Source organism: Hordeum vulgare, chromosome 4H, assembly GCF_904849725.1.
Source record: "Hordeum vulgare subsp. vulgare chromosome 4H, MorexV3_pseudomolecules_assembly, whole genome shotgun sequence".
NCBI classification, from domain to species: domain Eukaryota; kingdom Viridiplantae; phylum Streptophyta; class Magnoliopsida; order Poales; family Poaceae; genus Hordeum; species Hordeum vulgare.
This window is the reverse complement of record NC_058521.1, coordinates 463,063,611-463,070,684: the sequence shown is the minus strand read 5'-3', so window position 1 is coordinate 463,070,684 and position 7,074 is coordinate 463,063,611.

The window sequence follows — 7,074 nt, the reverse complement described above, 5'->3', positions numbered from 1 at the left end:
TGGAATTGTTTCCAAGGTTGATATGATCAAACGTCGCACGCTCCCTCTACCATCGGGATTGGTGTTAAACCTAAATAATTGTTATTTGGTGCTTGCGTTAAGCATGAACATGATTGGATCGTGTTTATTGCAATACGATTATTCATTTAAAGAGAATAATGATTACTTGATACGTCCATTTTGCATCATGTTTTCATGTTGATATTTATCGCTTCTTTGGTTGTTATTTCACTTCACGGTACTATTCTTATGCCTTTTCTCTCTTATTTGCAAGGTTTACATGAAGAGGGAGAATACCGGCAACTGGAATTCTGGCCTGAAAGAGAAGCAAAGTTGAGATACCTATTGTGCGCAACTCCAAACGCCGTGAAAATCAACAGGGATTTTTTCCCCAATTTATCAAAAATACTGGGCCAAAAAAGTGCTGGAGGGGCACCAGGGGGTGCGCACAAGTCTGCACGGCGCGGCCACCCCCCAGGCCGTGCCATGGGGGCTTGTGGGCAGCCCACTGCCCCCCTGCCCCCCCTCTTTTGCTATATGGAGGGTTTCGTCGAGGAAAAAACACAGAGGAGCTTTTTCATGGTTTCGCCTCCGCCACGAGGCGGAACTTGAGCAGAACCAATCTAGAGCTATGGCAGGACGATCCTGCCAGGGAAACTTCCCTTCCGGAGGGGGAAATCGTCGCCATCGTCATCACCATCAACATCTTCATCAGCACCATCTCATCTCCAAACCCTAGTTCATCACTTGTAACCAATCTCCGTCTCGCGACTCCGATTGGTACTTGTAAGGTTGCTAGTAGTGTTAATTACTCCTTGTAGTTGATGCTAGTTGGATTACTTGGTGGAAGAGTTTATGTTCAGATCCTTGATGCTACTCATTACCCCTCTGATCATGATTATGATTATGCTTTGTGAGTAGTTACTTTTGTTCCTGAGGACATGGGATAAGTCATGCTAATAATAGTCATGTGAATTTGGTATTCGTTCGGTATTTTGATGTGTTGTATGTTGTTTTTCCTCTAGTGGTGTTATGTGAACGTCGATTACATAACACTTCACCATTATTTGGGCCTAGAGGAAGGCACTGGGAAGTAGTAAGTAGATGATGGGTTGCTAGAGTGACTGTTGGGGATATTATCTGCGGTGTGACCCTCCCTAGTTGGGCCGGGTCACCAAGTGGGCGACTCATCCTTTGGCGGTTCAAGCTTTGGCCCAGAAGGCCCAGGAGCTGGATGGCGGTTCAGGATCCACATGGAGGATAAATTATCGGGGAGTTCTCCAGTCTTGGAAAGCACGACGATTTAGAGATAGAACGGATCACGACTTGTGTGATGGAAAGGACTCTTGTAAACCCTAAGGCCTCCACCTGTATATAAAGGCGAGTCCTTCGAGAGGAGAGCGAAGGTTAGAAATCATCGAAAGCTATGTCAGGCGAGTTACGCCCTCCTTGTAATCGAACCATCATCAATACAACACAGAGCAGGACGTAGGCTTTTACCTCCTCACGAGGGGCCAAACCTGGGTAAATCTGAGTCCCGCTCCTGTTCAACCCCTTTGAGTCGCCACCAAGGTGCGATGGCTCCATCATTAAGTCCTTTCACTAGGACATTTGCCGTGACAACACCATGACAGTTGGCACCCACCGTGGGGCCTACGCACGGTGGAGTTGAGTTATCGAAGGGAGCCCTACCAGGGTCAGGGAGCTGCGTGGCTGGGCTCATGACCCGGAGCCGCAACGGAAAGTACTACATCGGCAACTCGCTGTGGTGGCCCGAGGCCGATTCAATCGAATCCGGATACAGAGTCCCCTTCGGCAAGGTCAACATCTTCATCGGCATAGTTGGTGCACCCATGCCTGAGCCGGATATCTTCACTGACACCGTCGAGCCGGTCAGGTATGTCCGTCCCGTTGCGCTGCCAAGCCTGACGCGCCCAGTTTTCGTCGGCTTCACGCAGGGATCTGATGAGCTAGAGCGATTGGCGACTCAGGAGACTACGCCGGTAAACACCGACGATGAGTCATCCATGGGCCACACAGATTCAATCCAGTCCCTGCACGAAGGCTACCTCGGAGATCTGTCATTGGCGATGGATCCCGAAGTCCTCGACCGGACCCGCCGTCAGATCGCCGTATACATGGCGGGGGCAATACAGTCCCAGCAAAACCGTGCACGCAACAATGAGACTGGCGAACCATCCAAAAGCCCAGCTGTGGTCCTGGATCGGCGGAGATAACGAGGCTCATGGCGACCCCTGTGATGGCAGAAAACCAAGGAACAATAAACACCAAGTTGGCAAAGCTGCGAGATGAGATGGCGAAGGCCCAGCGAGATGCAGAGGCAGAAGCCGCCAGGATTGAGACTCGGCAAGCTCAGATCACCGCGGAGACGGCCCGCTTGAACACTGAGAACTGGCGACTTGAAAGAAATCAGCGCGCGTCCGACGCTGTCCATCAGAGGAGGCACCAGGGGCGTTTACCCCCTGATCTGAACCCTACCCGCCATTTCAACACTCCGGGCACCCCCGGGGCGGGAACCGTTCTAGGGGGAGGGCCGGCTCAGCCACCAAACCCGCCGCCTCAGCCAGCGGATGATCGCGTTCCCCATTTCCAGACGCCTCAGGGCCACTTTTTCAACCCTATGGACAACGTGCTCGCCGCGACTCGCCACTTAGAATCCCTTCCGATTTATGGCAACACCCCGGCTAAAATAGAAGCGAGAAACGCCATCGAGATGTTGAAAACAGCGGTGGTCCAGAACGCGCAATTCTCACACAACCTCGACCGGCTGCACTCCACCCCCAGGCGAGCTGCACCAGAAGCTGACCGGAGGACCAACCCACCATAACCAGCGGGCTGCGACACCTACCTCAGGGTAACCCGCCCGACCATCGGGACCCTCCTACCCGCAACGTTGTTGGTACGACGAGCCAGGATCATCAAGACAACATCCAAACCCACCCAGCGTCACTCAGCGGAGGCGGCAGACACGTCGGGGTGCCGTGTTTGGCCCTTGCCTTGCGCAACGAGCAAATGCCAAATGACTTTAAAGGACCAAGGAAGGTGCCCAACTACACCGCGGATCTTGAGCCGGCATCATGGGTTGAGAGTTACGAACTCGCAATGGACATGCTCGACGTGAGTGAAGCAGTCTGCGCGAGGTACTTCACAATGATGCTCGATGGAACGGCGCGCACTTGGTTGAAAAACGTGCCACCCAACTCCATCCAGACTTGGGCCAAACTGAAGGAGCGTTTCATCAAAAACTTTCGGGGAACATGCAAACGCCCAATGACGATCTTCGACTTACATCATTGCGTTCAGCGCCCCGATGAGTCAGCCCATCATTGGACACGGTGGGTTGCGGAAATCATCCACTCGTCAGACGGCATCACGGCGGCTCAGGCCATGCTAATTCTGGAGCAAAACTGCCACTATGAGCCCTTGGTACAGAAGCTCGGGCGGCTCAAGCGCAAGGTCGAGGATATGGGCGAATTGATGGATACCCTCACTCGGTACGCCGAAGCAGACGATACTAAAGATCCAGGAGAGGACAGTAGGAAGGCGAGCTCGCCGAGGAAAGGCGAGTCATCCAAGAATCACTCCCGGTTTCAGGGACGCGCCCACCATAATCATGGTGGAAATGGCAAGAGAAGGCAGCAGGAAGGATCCATGGACTTCGTCGCCAATACCAACGGTAACAATGGCAACCAGCGCGAGAAAAAGAGGGGTTACAGTGGCAAGAAGCTGCGCAATTACAACGAGATACTTAAGGGACCCTGCCCGCATCACGCCACGGCGGAAGGACTGGCGACCCACTCTTGGGAAGATTGCTACGTAATGCAGGAATTTCGGGCGGAGGCACTCAAGAAAAGCCAAACCGGTGACCAGAGCCAACGGCAGGAACAGTTCGGTGCGCCTAATCAACGCCAGAATTTGTTCGGCGGTTTTCCTGAACCAGGGCCCCAGGGCGGCTCACAACCAAGCAGTGGCCAGTACCCTGTGCATAACCAGCAGCGGTATAACCCGCCCGGAGTGTTTCAGCAGCCACCCTCGCACGGGGCTCCCTAGGGGCAAGATGATAATGGCGGATTCCGCAGCAATCCCAAACAATTAACCAGTGGACAATACCATGTGTTCACCACTAGTGCCTGTAAGCGAGACAAGAAGATGAAGCACAGAACGTATAGCGTGTCCGAGCCGGCGCTCCCCAGGTACCTCCATTGGTCTGAGCGGACTATCTCGTGGAGTAGGGAGGACCATCCGCCCAGAAACGACAACCCCGACGACTTGGCATTGGTCGTGGCCCCCCAAGTCGGGGGATATACCCTTTCAAAGGTTCTTATGGATGGTGGCAGCAACATCAACATACTATATTTCAACACCTTTTGAAGGATGAACCTCTTGGAGAAAGACCTAATGCCGTCAACCACGGTATTCCATGGTATCGTCCCGGGTATGTCGGCATATCCAATTGGGCGGGTCAAACTTAATATGGCTTTTGGTACAGCATCCAATCACAAGAGTAAGTCGCTTATATTTGAGGTGGTCAAGCTAAAGAGCCCTTATCATGCGTTGTTCGGGCGGCCGGCTTACGCCCGGTTCATGGCTCGCCCCTGTTATGTCTACCTTAAACTCAAGATGCCTGGCCCTAAGGGACCCATCACGGTCGATGGTGACAGGAGGATAGCAAAGGAGTGTGAGGAAGGAGATGCGGCTTACGCAGAAATCGCCTGTGTTGCAGAAGAACTCAAGTATCACCAAGCCAATGTTGACCCGGCGGATATGTCGCCCCTCAAGAAGCCAACAACTGATGCCGAGCCGCTCCTCAAGTTTAACCCGACGGATGACACTAAGATGGTGGAATTTACTCCTAGCGATTCATCCAAGCAGTTCACTATCGGGGCGGGTCTGGATCCCAAATAGGAAAGCGCTCATCGAATTCATCCGTGAGAATCGGGACATCTTCCCATGGAAACCTTCTGACATGCGTGGTGTAGCGAGAGAATTCGCTGAGCACCATCTTAATGTTGACCCTAAAGCAAAGCCGATTCAGCAATATCTTCGCAGGTTTAATGAGGAGCCATGCAAGGCGATCGGAGAAGAAGTCGCCCGTCTTTTGGCCGCCGGATTCATCGTTGAGGTCTTCCACCCTAAATGGTTGGCTAACCCGGTCCTGGGGCTCAAGAAGAACGGCACTTTCCGCATGTGCATCAACTACACCGACCTCAACAGAGCTTGCCCAAAGGATCCTTTCGCCCTTCCCCGCATTGATCAAATCATTGATTCGGTTGCGGGATGCGAGCGTTTGTGTTTCTTGGACGCCTACTTCGGATATCACCAAATCAAGATGGTTGTGGAAGATCAGGAGAAGACAACCTTCATAACCGCGTTTGGGGCTTTTTGCTATGTATCCATGCCATTTGGGCTCAAGAGCGTTGGGGCGACTTACCAGCGTTGTATTCAAAACTGTCTCCGCGGCCAAATCGGACTCAATGTCCATGCTTATGTTGATGACATCGTGGTTAAATCTCGCAAGAAGGAGACACTCTTGAAGGATCTCAAGGAAACCTTTGACAATCTGCGTGTGTATCAGATGAAGCTTAATCCCACCAAATGTGTCTTTGGCGTTCCTGGAGGAAAGCTTTTGGGTTTTCTGGTGTCCGAACGCGGCATTGAGGCCAACCCGGACAAAATCGAAGCAATCACGTCGCTCGGGAAACCAGCGAATATTAATCAAGTTCAACGCATGGCGGGTCGTATTGGGGCCTTGAGTCGCTTTATAAGCCTCCTAGGGGAGAAAGCCATTCCCCTCCATCAGTTGTTTAAGAAAGCTGATCAGTTTGTTTGGACGGACGAGGCCAATTAAGCTTTTGAATCCTTGAAGCAACAACTGGTCAACCCGCCGGTTCTGGCCGCCCCGACTGAAAAGGAGCCTATGCTTTTGTACATCGCGGCGAATACTAAGGCGGTGAGCGTGGCAGTGGCTGTTGAACGGAAGGAAGAAGGAAAGGAATACCCGGTACAGCGCCCTCTGTATTTTATCAGCGAGGTGCTAACCCTCTCCAAACAACGTTATCCACATTGGCAGAAGTTGGTTTATGGGGTGTTTATGGCGAGTCGTAAGCTAAAACATTATTTCCAAGAACATCCTATCACGGTGGTTAGCTCCGCCCCTCTTGGGGACATCATCCAGAACCGAGAAGCAACGGGACGAATCGCCAAATGGGCAATTGAGCTCGGGCCACACCACGTGCGATATACGCCTCGCACGGCTATCAAGTCCCAGGCATTGGTCGACTTCATCAATGATTGGACCGAGTTACAGATTCTTGAGGACAAGCCTGATCTCACGTACTGGACCATTTACTTTGATGGGTCTAGGCAGTTGGAAGGCTCGGGGGCTGGCGTGGTGTTGATTTCACCCCAGGGAGACAAGTTCTGTTATGTTCTCTGACTCATGTTCCCGTGTACCAACAATGCTGCGGAGTATGAAGCCTTGCTTCATGGTTTGCGACTCGCCAAGGAGATGAACCTCACACGCGTCAGGTGCTTGGGCGATTCCGATCTAGTGGCACAACAAGTTTCAGGTACATGGGATTCCCGAGACCCCCTGATGGCGGCTTACAGAAGGGCTGTGTCTGATGTGGCGGATCATTTCCATGGTTATCAAGTCGATCATATCGATCGGCGACTCAAGCAAGCGGCTGATGCCCTCTCGCGTCTTGGCTCGCAACGTAAGCCGGTTCCTCCTAATGTCTTTCTGGATATTCTACATAATCCTTTTGTGAGGTTGCCTTCAGAAGAGGAGTTGGCGATACCAGATCCTAAGTCTCAGTTTGTGGCGGCTCTACGCGTTACGCCGGATTGGGTTCTTCCTTAATTGGCGTACCTCACACGAGGCGAGTTACCTTCGGATGAGGTGTTGGCCCGTCAAATCGTTCGACGGAGCAAATCCATGGTCGTCATCAATGGCGAGTTATACAAGCGAAGTACTTCCGGGGTATTTCAAAGATGCGTTTCTTCCGATGAAGGGTGCACAATTCTCAACGAAATCCATGCAGGAGATTGCGG